The 18,909-nt window shown below is 42.4% G+C and overlaps 1 protein-coding gene across 1 annotated transcript in view; it reads left to right on the top strand.

Annotated features, from left to right (window-relative positions):
• Positions 1-11,386, top strand: part of LOC139071488 (microtubule-actin cross-linking factor 1, isoforms 6/7-like) — a 359,785-nt gene extending 348,399 nt beyond the window's left edge. Inside the window, exon 5 of the mRNA XM_070553988.1 lies at positions 10,921-11,386. The gene's annotated coding sequence lies outside the window, so the exon portion shown is untranslated. The remainder of the gene's footprint in view (positions 1-10,920) is intronic.
• Positions 11,387-18,909: the final 7,523 nt, after the last annotated feature.

The raw sequence follows: 18,909 nt of genomic DNA, 5'->3' as shown, positions 1-18,909 counted from the left end.
TTGATTGATTGATTGATTGATCGATCGATCGATCGATCGATTGATTGATTGATTGGTTGATTGATTGATTGATTGATTGATTGATTGAAGGATTGATCGATCTATGATGAAGATTACAGGCCACATCTTTTTAAGTGGCACAACTTGCACATTTGGAGGCTGACTAAATACCGTTTTGCCCCAGTGTATATTTGATGAATGGATGGAAGTAAAAACTTGTATTTTTGTGAGGCTGGTAACTCCAGTCTGCAGCACACGTTGCGGGCTCCAAGGAAGCTTTGTGTCAGGGCTGGTGCCTGGAACTGGCCCTGTGAAATCAGGATTCAGACAGAGACACACAAAACTACTCAGCAGCTAATCTGCTTCATCAGATAGCAAGAGTGCAAACAGAACAGTCACCTGTGCACGCTGGACAGCTCTTTTCAGACTCTTGTTACCCTTAATAGTATGAAAGAGACGTCCTTGTGAAGTCACCGACATTTGTTTGTTCACAAAAACTAAATGAAAAGCCCCCCCCCCCCCCCCCCCCCCCGGTGGATCTGTGTTTACACACACAGCAGCATTATCACAACAACAACTGAACACACTTCTGCTCTATCGAATTAGTGGTAGATCACATGTGCCGCTGATGTGTAACAGGCGTGTGTCTGGCCTGATTTGGGAGGGGGGTCCTAAATGGGGCTTAGATCTGGAACATCAGCTCAAAATCCCAGAGGTGATCACCTTAGCTCCCTTTGCAGTGATATAATCCTCTGGGTTTCCTCTGTTAGGACTCAGTGAATGAATTCACTGTTCCATGGAATGGGCACGTAGAATAAGTCTGTAAGGGGGAGAGGGGTGACATAGAGAGTTTTCTGCAGCATGCGCGTCAGGAAGATGGAAGGTATTCACCTATATCATTCACCCAGGAGGATCCAGCTGAGTTTTTCACACAGAAGGAACGATTTAGGGTGGAGGACCAATCAAATAAATTAGGTAAAACCTTTGCAACTCTGTGTGTTAGATAAGAACAGAAAACCAATCGACCAATAATGTTGCATAGAGAGGCATGGACATGTTCCTACTGCTTCTCTGTCACCTATACATGGTCTGTGACTTACAGGGTTAAACATTCAGATGGGATGACTCCCAGCTGATGACTGTAACTGGTCCAACTACACCTGTTAATGGATGTTAGTAGAGGAACCAAGATTTTCAAAAAAACATCTCCAAATTAATCCCTGTGTTGCTCAAAGTTTTTTATTACTTCAAAAATTAGAAAAGGTTCAACTGATGAAACAGCACTAGATGTATTCTATCATTTTATCAAGTTTTTCTTTACTTCCCAGCATATTCTGACTTTAACTTCTAGACAAGCTAAACATCTAAACATGTACCAGCAGAAGATGCAGAAAAGGTGAAACTAAGAAGCACTCTTTATTTTTGTATTTTTTGTTCAGTGGTTCAAGAGTTGAACTGTGAGATGGTTATGGTGGTCTGGAAATCCAGTATGCCTTCTTTGGAGAGCAGAATATGCTCAGAGAGTTGCTGTGGGACTGTGGGGTAGAAACAAAGCTAGCACCGGAGCTGCTTGGACTCCTTGTTGTGATAACAGAGGCTTCGTCGGAGGAGGAGACACACATAGCATAATGAACAGCTACTGTCACCGGAGCACACACAGTACATCTTCAATCACCTGTCAGCATACATATACATGTGTATACAGGTTCAGTCTGACATTGTTTTATTTAAATAACACATTAGCATCTAGTTTCATCTTCCCTTTGTTTTTCCCTTTTATAATAAACTACACACACAACAGGAAGATGCAGTTAAGCCACTGTGAAGGAGCCCAGCCATGCTTGGTTGCCTAGTCAAGGCCATGCTGACTGCATGCCTCACATCAGTATGCCACAGAGGCAGTCCTATGTGTCTACACCACTCTCCAACCTTCCCGTGGACCATCCCTTCTTTATACTTCCCCACCAGTTAAGTGACTTGCTTCCATCACTTTCTCCATGCTCACTTGGCTCTTGTACTCCAAACTTACCACCTGATCGCTTCTTCTTTTAGTGTAAATCAGGGACAGCTCAGAGCTTCTTGTTCAGGTGGAGTCTATTCATCTATATGAATCCAACCTATGTGTTTTAGTTTCACATCAGATGACTCCTCCGATCTTCTCTCTATCTGAGCTTCATGTTGATACTTCACTGCTGGCTAGTCTACTAAGTTTTTGGATGCAAGCGGGAAGCAGCATGCTAGGCTAATTATAGCATTAGGATTCAGCAGAATTGGCTAATGTTTTTTTGTTGTTGCTTCCTCTCAGTTTGTATTGTAACCAGGGGACAGGCCCATTAATGGCCTCACTGATGGCTGTCGTCATCCACATCCCCCGTGTCCAGCACAGTGGTGTGTGTGTGTGTGTGTGTGTGTGTGTGTGTAGGTGTGTGTGTGCGAGCGTGCGTGTGTGTGTGTGTGTGTGCCTCAATAGTCATCAGGTGGTAGGGTGTTTGAGTGTGCAGGACTCATGATAGGTTATTAGGAGCTTGCAGCGGGGCCATCAACCATGAAAGATAGAAGCAGGAAAAAAATCAAATAAAGAAGGTAAAAGTAATGGAATAATTCCAAAAGCAAACAATTCATATCCCTAAAGGCGACTCTCTTCTGCTTTTTAAAATCCACTTAGCATAAAAATTAAGTACACCTGTAATGATTGTGTTGATTATTTTCATATTCTAACAATGCTTATTGGAAATAAATGTCTTCCTGGTGAAAATCCTGTGCATGCTTGGGTAGCACACATGGAAAACTTGCCACATCTTTTCTATTTATTCTGCTACTGACTGCTCTTGGGTGTCATTTATTGGATTGGATTAATTGTGTAGTGACATGAATGGCCTCATATTTGTGACCCAAAGGTCACACTTCCCCAGCTGGGTCAAGTTGTACCTTTTCTTCCACAGAATATCCATCAGGAGCCGTGCAGTCTGATGGCGTCTGATGCTGTTCTCTCTAAGAAACAATTCAGTTAGCTGCAAAAACAATGTTTTCACCCAGAACGCATTTCTCTCTCTGAAAGAAATCTTCTGAGATATCATCCACGCATCCAAACCTCGCATTTCATTTTAGCTTTTAATTCAGACACAGGTAAAGCTTTTAATAACAAGTTTTAATATCAAGCTGTTACAAATTGACATTTCAAATTGTCATCTTTAAGTTGTCATCTTTAAATTGTTAGTAATAAATTCTTAACTTTTAAACCTGACTCTTCAAAGTTTTTATCGTTCTTATTGTCATTTCTACCACATGTGCAGGACATACAGAGAAACGAAATTGAGTTATAGTGCACACAATTCAAAGATCAGACATACGTGGGTAAGACACATGACAAGAATTGGTGACTGCGGTCATTCGCAACATGAGTCGCGCTACCTTAATAGATAGATGAAAAGGGTGTTACATGAGGATAATTGGGGGTAAGGTAAAAAAAGGCATAGCAGAGTTAGACCCAGCGGGGAGTAACTCTATTATACAAAAAAACTCCTTTAACATGGAAGCACAAACAGCACAGATACAACATCAGAGTCTGATGGGGAGGCGGGATCCTGAAGCCTCCAATGGGAGCTGCCGGTACGGCGCATCAACCAGCTGCAGACCAACAGGTGGGAGGGAGAGATAAGGAACAGAGAGCACATTGAGTTTCCCGCAGGTCGCTGACCTCAGCAGAAGTCACAATCTGAAGGCCGGGGGGGGAAGGTTGGGACACAGCATCTGTCGGCATTCCTCCTTTCGTGAGGGCGTGTTGAACAGCCTTGAGAGGCTGCTATGGCGTCAGATAAGGGATAAACATGGCTTTGTTTGGGGCAGGCAGAGATAATTTTCCTCTCCGCCTTGGAGTCTCTAAGTGGTCATTCATGTCCACCAGTGAGCTAATTTTACATTCTAAACATCCCCACATCGTCCGGCGACCCTCTCCGAGATGACATCCATCTTGCGTACTAATACAGGCAACGCCGCGAGGACATTATCCAGCTTACGGTTCACCTCGAGTAACGTCCCAGTCTGTGAGGTCAGGTCACCGCACGAGCGGCACATTCCATGGGCGCGGGTCGCACTCCAATCGCTCCCGTCTTCCCAGATTTCCAGAAAACCAGATATCCTCCCACTCCAATCAGAAGAAATCCAGTGAACATCAGGCCGAACGTCCACAAATCTTCCACGTCCTCGATGGACAACTGAGAGAGGCACACGATTCGTCAGACCTCCCAAGAATCGAGTGCATATCCCGCTGCGAATGTCCCCTCGGAACAGGTGGGAGCCCCCTTCTCCGTTCTCATCGTGGAAAAAATCTTATCAATCGCGTTGAATGACCAGTTAATTAGGTCCATATTTCCAAAAAAAGAGTAGTGGTTTCAGGAGAAATGCAGAGAAGTGCTCTGTAGGCAGACAGCACAGAGAGCCTTGGGGAAGCAAGATAAGGGAGCTGAGAAAAAGTGTCTGTACTCTGAAGGCTGGAGAAACGAAACACAGAAATAGTGTATATTTGGTTATTGAATAAGCAAAGATTCCATTCAGTCTTCTGTTTGATAAATAAACTTTTGCTACAATTTTAAATATCTTAAATTAAATATTAGTCTTTGGATTAAATATAGACCAAGCCCATTGGTGTATGAACTTTTATCGATTATAGTAATATCCTAGATGTTTATATATGATAGGAGCTTAATTTGCTAACTTGTTTGATCTTCAGAATCTAACAAAGCTGATAGCAAACAGTGTTAATTCTAGTATGTAGTTTAACCACACTGCAATTGTGTTCAACAAAACAAGACTAAAATAATTAATTCATTGAACATTCTAGGGCCTCAGTAACATGTGAAATGGTAAAATGGCAAATGGCCTGTATTTAATAGAAAAGAATAGAATAGACTTTATTGATCCCACAGTGGGGAAATTCACTTGTTACAGCAGCACCAACACTTAAGGGAATAATTAGAAGAAAAATAATAACAAAGGTACATGCTTAAACACATGGGCAGTAGTCTAGAATTGTAACATTCGACGGCTAAAAACCACAAATAAAAAGGAAAAACTTGGGTTCCAACAGTATGCAGCATAGACACGGACATAGTATGTAAATCTGGTGTTGAACAAGTATTGAACACATGATGAATATTACATTGGTGTTATTGTGTACCAGGATAATGCCAGTACAGCTTACACTGATGAGTTATGCACCCTTACTGCAAAGGGGATGAATGACTGACGGTAGCGTTCTGTTTTACGTCTGGGATGTCTCAGTCTGCCTCTGAGGGAGCTGTCCATGGTCTCCACAGTGGAATGCAGCGGGTGGGAGGGTTTATTTTAAGATGGTGGTCATCTTCCCCAGCACCCTCCTTTCACACGTCTCCTCAACTGAATCCAGTTTGCAGTTCTGAACCGAGCTAGCTTTGTGAACTAGCTTGTTCTTTCTCTTCCTGTCTCAGTCTGAGCTGCCTGCACCCCAACAGACCACAGCCGAGTGGATAACAGAGCCAACCACAGAGTGATAAAAGGATTTTAGCAGCTGGGAATGAACTCCAAAGGACCTCAGTCTCCTCAGGAGGTGGAGGCAGCTTTGGCCCTTCTTATACAGAGTATCTGTGTTGTTGGACCAGTTCAGTTTACTGCTGAGGTGAACACCCAGGAACTTATAGGTATTCACCACCTCAATGTCTTCTCGCTGGATGTTTACTGGTGAGTGAGGAGGAGAGTTTCTCTGGAAGTCAGTCACCATTTCATTTGTCTTACTGGTGTTCAAACAAAGGCGATTTTGGCAACGCTGCTGAAGGCAACACTAGAAGCATGGATGCTAATGAATGTAAACAGAAAGGAGAGGGTGCTTCAGCTGACACCACAAAACACTATGGGATTTGTAGTCTTTGTGGCAAAATGAGCCAGCAGGCCAGTTTTCATATATATTTGATATTTACCTCACGGGCCAAATATAAACAAATCACGGGGCAAATTTGGCCCGTGGACCTGACTTTAATGCCTGTGCTTTAGATTGTCTGTTGGTCTAAGCTGGATTATTAAAATAAATGGTTTTTGCACCATATTCTCATTTTTCCAGTTTTACCTTTAAGCTTAGTCATCTTTGAGGACAGAGGATAGAGTTTGGTCCCAAACATTTGACATAAGGGATCGTGATTGGTTTAAGAAAATCATCTCGTTAGCTCTCTGAGATTGGCCCCAATGGTGATAAGTCCTGTTCTATTCAATAAGGGAGATGCCGCCCTCCACACACACACACACACACACCAACACACTGCCTCCATCCAAGCGCTCGTCTCCTCATCGGTGTAGGAGTCAGCATTGTGCTCTCTGTCTTCTCCACACACTGATGCTATAGACATGTCTTAGGAAGAATCTTGACTCAATGAGAATATCTTTAATCATCCAATCCAATAAACAACATCCAACAAGAATAAGTAGTAAAATTAGCTGTTTGAAAGACGATTTGTATGAAACCCACAAATATATTTTCTCAACATAGTGGATCCTTCACAGCTTGATGCACCTCTGGAGTAGACTTTGTATAACCTCCGTGTTTCATTCTGGTGTTTACGATGCTGATATCATTGTGGCATCATTACATTTTGATCAAGTTTGTCTACAACCTACAGGAAGCATCAAACCAGTGTTTACACATGATCAGCTGATCGAACAAAACATGATAAATAACACGCTAGATGAACGTCGGTGGAGCTATAGACCTGAAACGAGAAGGTTTTCACACCAAAAACAGATTTGCACATTCTGGTCTCTCATTGGCCAGCAGTAATTTCCTGTAATGCATCCTCACATCAGATGAAGGCAGATAAGAAGCAATGATACGAATCTAGACAGCCATGTGTGCCATGATTAATTCTTTTCATATTCTGTTGCCTATAATGGATGTGGGATTAATATTTAATATTCCTGTGCGTTTTCACGTGATTCTATGATCATCATGTGATAGACACACTGTCAGTGTGCACGTTTGGAGTGTGAAAGTGAGACAGAGAGAGAGAGAGAGAGAGAGAGAGAGAGAGAGAGAGAGAGAGAGAGAGAGAGAGAGAGAGAGACAGAGACAGAGACAGAGAGACAGAGAGAGAGAGAGAGAGAGAGAGAGAGAGAGAGAGAGAGACAGAGAGAGAGAGAGAGAGACAGAGAGAGAGAGAGAGAGAGAGAGAGAGACAGAGACAGAGACAGAGAGAGAGAGAGAGAGAGAGAGAGAGACAGAGAGAGAGAGAGAGAGAGAGACAGAGAGAGACAGAGAGAGAGAGAGAGAGAGAGAGAGAGAGAGAGACAGAGAGAGAGAGAGAGAGAGAGAGAGACAGAGAGAGAGAGACAGAGAGAGAGAGAGAGAAGAGAGACAGGGAGAGACAGAGAGAGAGAGAGAGAGACAGAGACAGAGAGACAGAGAGAGAGAGAGAGAGAGAGAGAGACAGAGAGACAGAGAGAGAGAGAGAGAGAGAGAGAGAGAGAGAGAGAGAGAGAGAGAGAGAGAGAGAGAGAGAGAGAGAGAGAGAGAGAGAGAGGAGAGAGAGAGAGAGAGAGAGAGAGAGAGAGAGAGAGAGAGACAGAGAGACAGAGAGAGAGAGAGAGAGAGAGACAGAGAGAGAGACGGAGACAGAGAGACAGAGAGACAGAGAGAGAGAGAGAGAGAGAGAGAGAGAGAGAGACAGAGAGACAGAGAGAGAGAGAGAGAGAGGAGAGAGAGACAGAGAGAGAGAGAGAGAGAGAGAGAGACAGAGAGAGAGAGAGAGAGGAGAGAGAGACAGAGAGAGAGAGAGAGAGAGAGAGAGAGAGACAGAGAGACAGAGAGAGAGAGAGAGAGAGACAGAGAGACAGAGAGAGAGAGAGAGAGAGAGAGACAGAGAGACAGAGAGAGAGAGAGAGAGAGAGACAGAGAGACAGAGAGAGAGAGAGAGAGAGAGAGGCATTGTGTAGAATGGAGCGAGTAATCTCAGATTGTAAATGACTTTGCTTTTCAATGTGTCGGAGCAAAGTGTGTGATGTGTAAGAAATGTAAATAAAATCAAGAAATGTAGAATTAAAAGGAGAGAAAAATGATGTCTGAAGTGGTGGAGGGAGAGTCACATTACTGTTTTTCCTGACCGTTTCCTGTCGTTCATTTAAGCAGAACAAAAATAAACAGAACTTTTAATTTCTATGGTTTATAAAGTGAAAACTCCTGCTTTGTTTTAAGCTTTACAGTGAGCACATTGCTTTACTTTGAGAATTTCAGTATGAAAAGTAAATTAATATAAAGGAAAAGCAAAATGAATAATACATTTTTATAAGTACTGTAAACAAGGTATAAATACAGTTTCAGTCAATAGTTAAATGTACATTAACGATGTAGCGTTATGAAGATTATAAGGAAAGTACAAAGAGTAAACTTCCATCAAGTCTCATTAAAACAAGAGCGTTAATGGTTTTTAATGACACGTTTTTAGCCTGTGACATGGACAATGATGTTGTTCTGCTATTGCTGGACTTATCTGCAGCTTTTGATACAGTTGACCACGAAGTCCTTCTGGACCGACTACAGCATTGGGTGGGGATAACTGGGCAGGCCCTCCAATGGCTTCGCTCTTATCTTCAAGACAGGACATTTAGTGTTCAGATGGGTGAGGTAACGTCACCCAGCGTGAAACTTCGTTGGGGTGTGCCACAGGGCTCTGTCCTTGGTCCTCTCCTATTTGCAGTGTATTTGCTTCCTCTTGGAGTCCTCCTTCGCCAGTATAATATGAAATTTCATTTCTTTGCTGATGACTGCCAGATCTATCTCCCTCTTCGACGTGGGGAGGATAGATCTGTTTCTCCTTTACTGGATTGTTTGAAGGACATAAAATGCTGGATGGCTTCTAATTTTTTACACCTAAATGAGAGCAAAACGGAAGTTATAATACTTAGTCCTGGCAGAAGAAATGGCTCTGGTGCTGTTATTGACCTTGGCCCATTGACACCCTATGAAAAGAAAATGGTCAGTAATTTGGGGATTAAAATCGACTCAGCACTTAATCTTGACACTCATGTAAATACAGTGGTGAGGTCCTGTTTCTTTAACCTGAAAAGACTATCCAGGATCAGGCCTCTGCTGTCCAGAGCTCATCTGGAGTCTGTGTTGCATGCCTTTGTCCTGTCCCGGCTGGACTACTGCGACGCTCTGTATGCTGGTCTGGCCCAGTGCACGGTTGCACGGCTCCAGTTTGTGCAGAACTCTGTGGCTAGGTTCCTGACAGGCACTAGATGTCGAGAGCACATTACCCCAGTGCTGACTGCTCTGCACTGGCTCCCGGTAAAATATCGAGCTCAGTTTAAAATCTTAACTCTCGTTTATAAGGCCCTCCAGGGCAGTGCCCCCTCGTATATTAATGCGCTTTTGAACAGGTATGCTCCATCTCGGGCTCTTCGCTCAGCCGAGCAGGAACTTCTGGTGGTCCCCCGGTCAAAGTTTCGATCGAGGCGTAGTCGTGCTTTTTCTATTTTGGCTCCAACTCTGTGGAACGAATTGCCACTGAGCAAGTTTTTAAGTCTCGTTTAAAGACTCATTTTTATCTGATTGCGTTTCAGCGCTAGGGTCACTTGAATTGCCCTAACATTATGGTTTTAACTATTCTTCTTTTTATACCGGATGCTTGATTTTATTTTGTCTGACATTTGTTTTTTGTAATCGATTGGTCTTATTCCAATATCTCTTATCTGTAATGCTGTTTGCTTGCTATTTTATGATTTTATGTTTTTATCGTGCTTTTATGCCCATGTATTGAGAATGTTTTTCTTTTAATGATGTTGTTCAGCACCTTGGGCTTCGGATAATGTTGTAGAAGGTGCTATACAAATAAAATTTGATTGATTGATTGATTTTATTGAAGAAAATGTAATATTTAAATTATTTTTTTATTTACGAGAACATTAATATCATAAATGTATAAACATCTGAAATAACAAAAGACCATAGCTGAACAGTTTAATTGGCCTCCTCCTAACGACAACTAGATCATTCGTGGGAAATAAAAAACATCTGCACTGTTTCAACATGACTGCAAATATTCCCTTAAGTGCAAGCAGAGAAACCCAGTTCAGTCTTCCTGCCCCCTCATGTCACACACTTGCAGTAGTGATATTGCAGGGGAACAGCATGCAGTATGAAATAAGAGCTGTCGGGCTGCTGGGGAAGTTAATTAGAGCCCAGGTCAGTCACCCCCACCTTCTGACCCAGTTCCACCTCTCTTGTCATTTGCATTTCTTCTCGTCTGTCGTTTGCAGCTGCATAATGGCTAATGAGCGTATTCTGAACCACATCATCTCTGCAGCTGCACTTTTTCCCGTTACAGTGAAGCAAGTCCCCCCCCCCCCCCCCCCCCCCATCAGAAAGAGAGGAGGCTACTCGTTCTCACTATGTCTCCAATTAGATGCTCCTCTATTCATCCTTCTGTCATTCCTCCCTTCTCTCTGTATCCTCTTGTTCCTCTCATCTGCTGCTGTTGGAGGCAGGTTGTAAAACCGTCTGCTTCATCCAAATGGAGACGAGCCCCGCGGTCACCGTAGTTTTGCTACTGAGGCAGAGTCACATTATTCTTTTTAGTCGGCCTGTTGTACGCTAATGCATGTGTGTGTGTGTGTGTGTGTGTGTGTGTATGTGTGTGTGTGTGTGTGTGTGTGTGTGTGTGTGTGTGTGTGTGTGTTTGTGGGCCATGCTTGACATTAGCCTTGCAGTCACAGGTAATGATCTCATCTCCAGGCTGGTGACTAGAGGCACACCAAGAGAATTACACACATACTGTGAAAAGGAAAAATGGGGAGCAGAGATTGGTATTGTAATGGTACTCTAATGGTCGATCTGACAAGTGCTTTTTCTTAATGTTATACCTCCCTATCTCCCTCCCTCCCTCCCTCCTTCTGCCTCAGGCCCCTTTTCCGTCTTTGAGGAGCAACAATATGGACACCAGGTGTGGAGACAGCCAGGTAGGCACAGACATGTCTCTTGTCATTGAGACATCCAGACACATCTCTCGTCTCAGTCTTTCTTGGTTCAGCTCTGCTTGTTAGGTTAAACCACCACATAGATCCTGAGCGCAGCCGCAGCTGCAGCTGAAAGCCCCCACGGGGATGGGTCAAATGTGGAGAGGAATTTCATCCGTGTGTGATGACTTATGGGACCCTTCGAGCCAGAATGTCCCCTAATTGGGCGACAAACAGGTATAGCAGCAAAAGGCATACTACCTTGTTCTGTAACTACTTATAAAAATCTGTTTTTGTACATAGATTGTTTGGGAAAGATTTTGGGAAACATCATTATCAATAAAACCAGTTAAATCTCTCCACATTATTCAAAGTAGTTCAGTCAGCTGACCTGGTAACGGTCTCATGAAAATGCACCAATCTGTGGATAAGAAATCCTAAAGTTTTCAGGTCTTTTGAAACATAAGAAGTCATTTGTTACTTTAGATGTTGGACCTGATATAAGAAAATAATCTTTATAGTCATGGATGTAATTTTGGGGGGGGACAGGGGGACATGTCCCCCCCCCCACTTTTTCCAAAGTCAAGTTTTGACCCCTGCACTTTTTACCATCCAAAAACAACCTTACGCTATATTAAATTGACACTGGTTGAGCTCTAGGACCAAGCGGAAAACAACCGTTTGTGTTGAAGCCTGTTTCCCATTAGAGCATACTGTAAAGATCCCCCCCCCCGTGTCCCCCCCACTTCTAAAGGGAAAATTATGTCCATGTTTATAGTTCTCTTCTCCATTAGAAGTTTGAAAATAATTTATAAGCAACAAGTTAGCATGGATAAACACCACAAGTGGGGTTTATCTTGTTATTGATCAGAAAACTTTAGGTTACCTGGAGATTTTTATTTCTGAGTAAGAGTCTCTCTGCTTTTTCAACCTTACAGCTAGGAGTCTGACTCACAATTCAATTTGATTCCAATTCTTGGGGTGGGGATTTGATTCAGAATCTGATTTATTTATTTATTTTTGTTCTACGTCTGTGTTTCACCTTGGTCAGCCTGTGCTTTGGAGACAGTTTGCTATGCTTCAGGATGCTGGGGCAATGACAATAAATGGATTCTGATTCTGATTCTCGACCTGAATCACAGTCTTTACTCTTAGTGACAAAGAGTGTCAATTCCAGGATGAACTCCTTCCTTTTGTGAGTTGTGATGTGCTGTAGGGAGTCGTGAATGTGATGAACCTTTAGAAAGGATTAAAAACACTGGATTTCCACTCGTCTGCATCACATTTTACCTGGTGAACCACGTTTAGTTAACCTGTATAATAATAATTTACTCAAATGAAATAAAACTAAAGGCTCTGAATCAACCCAGTGTGAAGTTTTTCAGAATAAGAGTTGCTGGGAGTGAGAATTAATACTGTTGCCAACTTTTTAGATTTTCTATTTTCTTCATTAAACTGATTTTTCAGAACTTCTGCAACAGTTAATGACTTTTAAAGGAGACACCTTCATAATACCATAGTGAGAAGTACCATGGTTTCCTGGTATAGTAGGAGTGTTGTGCTGGGTTGTACCTGAACTCTGGCGTCTGTATGCAGCTCACAGGAATGCACTTCAGCCACGAGACAGCAGCGGTGAAGAGCTGAATCAGCATTTTGTTACAGAATGCTAACAGTTACCTGGTTTACTCATCCTTTCAGTCTGTAATCGAGATTATGTTTATAATATTAGAAACTTCAAATATATGGATATTAAAGAGCTGGGATTTCTTGGAGGAATGCATTTAATCAAGATGTTTGTCAAAATCTACTAAAAGCAATAAAAAATATTTGTCCTGCAAATGTTATTGTACAAACAGAATGAAATTGCTTTAAAATATGTAACAGGTAAACTTGCCTTAAGTCTTTTCTTGTAGTTTTGATTCCGCCTCTCTTAGACTAAATGTTTATTTTTTTGAATTCTCTCACCCTGGATCTGAAGATGCTGTATGTTCCTGGCTTACTCTCTTTCTATTTATACCCACTGAGATGAGCAATGAGCCCCGGGCACCGCTCACTTTCCAACGCAAACGCACGTAGACTCACGCTGGCACAGAAACACCTGCTCTCCCTCAAACACATGTGCTTGGTGTGAAGACAGACGTGGAGGTTGGGAGGATTCCTCAGCTGGGTGTTTGACCATTTGATGTTATTTAATGCAGTTAGTGGCTGCGTAAAACCCCAGAAAGCTCACAGAGAGCAGAAGTCCCTGCTGCGTCCTTGCTCATAGCCTCGGGCTTCACAGCGTCAAAGGAAACAACAACCTGTCTGTTAACCTAAAACGTGCCTTGTTCTGTGGGTTTTGCCAACATGTATTGAATTGTAAACATAAACACGTTACAAACAAGGCAAGAGTCATCAGGAGACTCATGCTGGAGTAGCAGTGGGACAATAACTGGAGTGATTTTATGGGGGTGCTCCATTCTCGTTTGTCAAAGCAGTCGTGTTTGTGTATTTAAGCGTATTAATCTATCCAGTTAGGTGCCTTTTCTCCTTATTCCTCGCCAAAGTTATAACAGCGAGGAGCGAGGGCAGGACAAATACTTAAATCTTTTATTGTAGTGGATGTAAATGCTTTAATTAACTCCAGCAGTCCAAAAGCAATTAGCAGTCAGTCGTTAACCTGCCTGTTCTTTGTGATCTCATCTAAAAAGTGAGTTTACCACATTAAAAGCACACGTGCACTCCTACACACACCCAGACTCATGAGCAGATCCATTCATCCCCAGAGCGGGAGAGAGAGATCTGGACTGTTAAAAATGAATGAAGACAACATCCATGGGAAGCTGCTGGTTCTGCATTATTTACACTATTGGAAATACACACTGATACGTTCAAATCGACTGGTTCAACCTACTGTGCCTTCTGTGCTTCTGTCAAACACACACACACACACACACACACACACACACACACACACACACACATTAATTCACTCTGTGTCCATTTTTTGGTCAGAATCTTTGTGTTCTATTAACAATAGTTTTATCTCTTGCGACAGTGGGAAACACTTTTGTTTTTGCATTTTGCTCAAACTTTAATTCATTGAGTCCGCTGCTGATGTGTGATTAATACTGTTGTACAATAAGAGAAAGCAGTGCATCACTTTGCTTATGCTGCAGGACTCCCAATCAATCCCCGTGTCCTGTGATGTCTGACTCAATACTGAACACCTTCCTGAATAAAAAATGCAAGAACAAGGAACAGAAGACGTAGCTGTGATGTAGATTTCTCTGAGGTGCAGATTGTGTCTGCACTGACGATAGAAGGATGTTCAAAGCTTCACTTCATCATCTGTCCACTGGAAAAACCCACTGAGAGCACAAAGGCTGCTGATTCAGTGGGGAAAGCTGGCTTAATTCGTTCAAATCATCAAGTGTCTTTGTCTTCATTTGTGATCTTGAAAAAGTCTGATTGTTTCCCACTACAATCACTCTGATGTTCGTCATGTCCCTGGCTTACTTAAAACAGTTTGTTACACATTTTAGGTAAAAACTTGATCCCAGACCATGAAACCTTTATATCGGATAAAGACTCACCTGATCTGAGGTTGGGTTTAGGATGTAATCAGAAATTCAACACAAAGGAAAATGACAAGTCTTAAATGTGTAGTTTGGTGTTTAGGATGCACAGATTATCAAGTCCAAAAGGTTTTTTGTTCATATCTGATCAGAAATCTAACTACACTAATAAAAACATGATATTGCTAGTTAATATTCCTTATGTGGTAAGTGGTTCATATTTTATATAGCAGCTTGTAAAGTCCTAGAAACCCCCAGGATGGTGATGGGCTAATGTAGCCACAGTTTCCCTGGGCGCACTGAGAGAGGCGAGGCTGCTGAGCACAGGCGCCACCGGTCCCTCCGAACACCACCAGCAGGCAAGGTGGGTTAAGTGTCTTGCCCAAGGACACAACGACATCATCAGACTGAGCGGGGCTCGAACCTGCAACCTTCCGATTACAGGGTGGACACTTAACTCCTCTGCCAACATCGGCTCATGACAATAAAGTACTTTTTTTTTTTTGCCTGGTTGCAGTAACATTTCTTGCAAATCATAGCAGATTTTAAAAATAGATTAAGAAACAATAATGTTTCCCTTTTTAAAAAAATAAGTTTTACTTTATTATCACAAAAATTATTTAATCTTAGCACATTTTCTGTATTTATGTCATGAGATGATCAGAAGAAAGAAGAGTCTAAACACTTAATGGTCAGGGTGGATTTATAAAATCCTAATAACACACCTGGTAGTAAACCAAACTATGTTTGAGTTATAACTCTGCATGTCTGTATCAAAGCTTCATTTGATCACTTTTAATGTGTGTAGAGTTGGGGTTGGGGTCCTAGCTAGTCCTGGACACAGGCTCGAGGTTCAGCAGGGAATAAAGGTTGGGAACCACTGCTTTAGACGGTCTTAGTGACGTGTGCATGGCATGCTACCATCTGAAGGTGCATAGAAGCTGCTCGTGTAAAAACATTTAGCAGAGATGATCGAGTCTGGAGTGGAGAAAAGGTGATTAGTTTGTCACTCCACAGTGTATTTATGGCCATGTTTACATAGGCCCAAATCTGAAAATCACAAACCTGATTCACATTTATTTTTTTCCAAATCAGTCCATCACCTACTTATGTGGTCCAGTTACATTTAAATGATGAAGTTAACAACTATTAAATGCATGTTGTATGGCTTATTCAGATACAGATGCTTCAGTGGAGCCTTGTTATCTAGAATAAAGGCCGATTCCTCCGATCTTACAGGGTGAGGATTGATTCAGAGTTGCTCATAAAGAATTGAATCTTTGGTGCAAAAGTTGGGTTTCTATAACAGCATCCAACAAACAGTCAGTGGAGACAAACTTCAGACGGTAAAAATGTGTAGGAGGAGTCGGTCAACTTTCTAAAGTGACCTAGAATCAAAACCACGGTTATATTTTCCTGCTTAGTTGGCGTTTGCTCCATAAATATTGAAGGAGTTAGGATTTTTGACTTCTTATGATATGGCCTCTTTAATGAAGCACGATTAAATATGATGGATCCTCCCAGAGGCAGGAGCTCTCAGAGTTACATGTGATGAAAGCACAAACATTTGTGACATTTCAGCAGAGCACACACACACACACACACACACACACACACACACACACACACACACACACACACACACACACACACACACACACACACACACTCACACTTAACCAGACCAGCCCCACACAGACCAACCTGTCACCTCTGATTCATGACTCCTGGCTCCTTCTATGTTTTTGGGATTCTGACTGTATTTACATGTGAACAGTTAAAATAGCCTGTCATAATAACACACATCCAGTTTTCAGACATGCTCCACTTTCCCTTCCCCAAGCCCTCTCTTCTAATCTCCACACGCTCTTTTACTCTCTTCACGTCTGTCATGCTCTTGATATCCTGATATATCTGAGTTATTGAATCGCGGCGTGCTTTGATAGCTGCAGGAGCACAGTGATATTTTGTCTTTGGATGGGAGTCCAACATGGAAGCTCCATTCCATCTGCTTCTGCCCTCTCTGTCTCTCTCCATTCTTTAAGTCTGACACACACACACACACACACACACACACACACACACACACACACACACTGGTGCACAGGCTGATCTACTAGCACTAGAGATAATAGATGAGACAGGTCGCTGCGTTCCTTTGCGTTCATTTGGGTCGAAGTTAATCTTGTTCTGGTCAACACGTGTTCCATAAATTCACCTCCAGACGTATCGACGCCTTTTTCAAATGAGACTGTGTCATTCACATGCATCAGCTGATTGCTGCTGCTGCTTGATTACAATGCAGAATATAACAAGGAGAAAAAAGAAGCAGAGCACATGGATACGATTAGAGCTGTAAGGTATAGCAATAATGTCCCATCGGAGGTGAACCTTGATAGTGGCTTGGCTCCATCTGGGTGGTGGGTGGTCTCGTTTTGACTGAATCAACAAAAATAAGAAAAGCTTTATAACATGAAGAACTCGTTTTCCGTCACCAGCTGGACAAATTCACTGCAGCTCAAAAACGTTTGTGTTCTCTGCCTTTGTCGTCCTCCACCTTCTCTCTCTGGAAGACGGTTTTCTTTGATCACTAAGGCTCATTTTTGGAACCCCTTTATTTTAAATCTAAACTTTAAGAGCTTCAATCCCCTCTGTATGCTGGGATCTCACAGCTCACCCAGAATATTGCATTTACACCAAGGGGGCAGATAAGACCGCTGGCTTTGCTCCCAACGTGGAAGTTCCAGAAACTGCGGTTCCACCCTCATCCGCTAGGGGCTGGCTCCAAAACAGAACAAGTTCTGGGGTCGGCTACACCGGAGCTCCTTCTTAGCTTCTTGGTGAGGCTAACTTAGCTTGTAGCTGCATTGGTGTATGTGTTCCAACCGTAACAGCCTCACCCTCAGCTCCACCTCTTTTCCCATTCTGGATAGTCTGGGCATGACAAGACTTGTGACCAGGTCAAAATGGTAGTGGTGGGATCCTCCCATTTGGCTTCAAACATACCCCCACAAAGCAATGGGCGGGATTTATCCATCTTAATAATAATAATAATAATAATAATAATAATAATAATAATAATAATAGCCTTTATTGTCATTGTACAGGATACAACGAAATTGGAGTGCCACTCCCTTGGTGCACAATACAATAATACTTCTAAATATAAAAGGTCCCCTAAAACAAAACAATAGTAAGTACAATAAATATCAAATAGCACAATATATACAGAATAGCAGCTACAATATCATGTAAAAAATGGCATTAGAATAGCAGCATAATAGTAGACGGTGTCCTTGACAGTCGCTAAGCAGTTTTAATTGTTTTATGCTTATTTACCTGGGAAAGAAGCTATCCCTGAATCTGTTTGACCTGGTTTTATGTGACCTGTACCGTCGACCTGATGGTTCTAGTTGAAAGACGTGATTGCTGGGGTGAGACTGGTCCTTGATGATATTACTCGCTCTGCTGAGGAACCGAGAGTTTTTAAATGACCTCCAGGCTGGACAGAGAGCAGCCAGTGATCTTCTGGGCTGTGTTGATGACCCTCTGCAGTACTTTCCTGTCTGCAGCTGAGCACCCTGCGTACCATGCTGTTATGCTGTACGTTATGATGCTCTCTATGGTGGCTCTGTAGAAAGTCACCAGCAGCCTCTCCTCCAGGTTGTTCCTCTCAGAACGTGGAGACGCTGCTGGGCCTTCTTCATATGTTGATGATTTACACTCAAAATGTAGCTCTTATGAGTAACTTGGACATTTTAATAACATGTTTGTAGAGTTTTAGATTTCTACTTATGTTCTTTTTGTACAACAAAACTGACTTCTTATGCGTTTCTTTGAGCTTTTGAGTGTCAGATTTTGTCAGGATACAAAAAGGTTTTATGGAGGAGGTCAACGCTGGGCTGTGACATCATTACAGAAGAAAATTAGAATGTGAAAGAACAGATAAGGAATGAGGTGTCTCAGTAATGAGTTGTGGTTGGAACAGGAAAATGATCCACGATGGAGAAAAGTTTGTTCGGAGACTTGGAGGTTGTGACCAGTGGAGCTGCATGTTCTCTCTGAATGATCCTGCTTTCATCTCCAGCTCTGAAACGGCTCCATCAGCAGACTGGAGTACAGCAGTTCTGGCTTCAGACTGATAAAAGATCTCCATCTTGTTACAGAAAATGAAAAAAGCTGAAATGTATCAAAAGTCACCTTTCTTCATCATACAGCATATTTTTTGATGGAGGGTCATCCTTTTGCGTGGTTGTTTGTTTGAGTGGATTTCCAAGAACATGAAGATCTCAACATCTCAGTCACCTTTTCCCATCGTTTTTTCTTCCTTCCTTCATTAAAACACACCTATGCTAATGGTGAGATTGGTGATACTTGT

This window comes from Nothobranchius furzeri, chromosome 8 (genome assembly GCF_043380555.1).
Source record: "Nothobranchius furzeri strain GRZ-AD chromosome 8, NfurGRZ-RIMD1, whole genome shotgun sequence".
Classification (NCBI taxonomy): Eukaryota; Metazoa; Chordata; class Actinopteri; order Cyprinodontiformes; family Nothobranchiidae; genus Nothobranchius; species Nothobranchius furzeri.
Note: the sequence above shows the minus strand (reverse complement) of the source record. Positions and strands in the feature narration are given on the sequence as shown.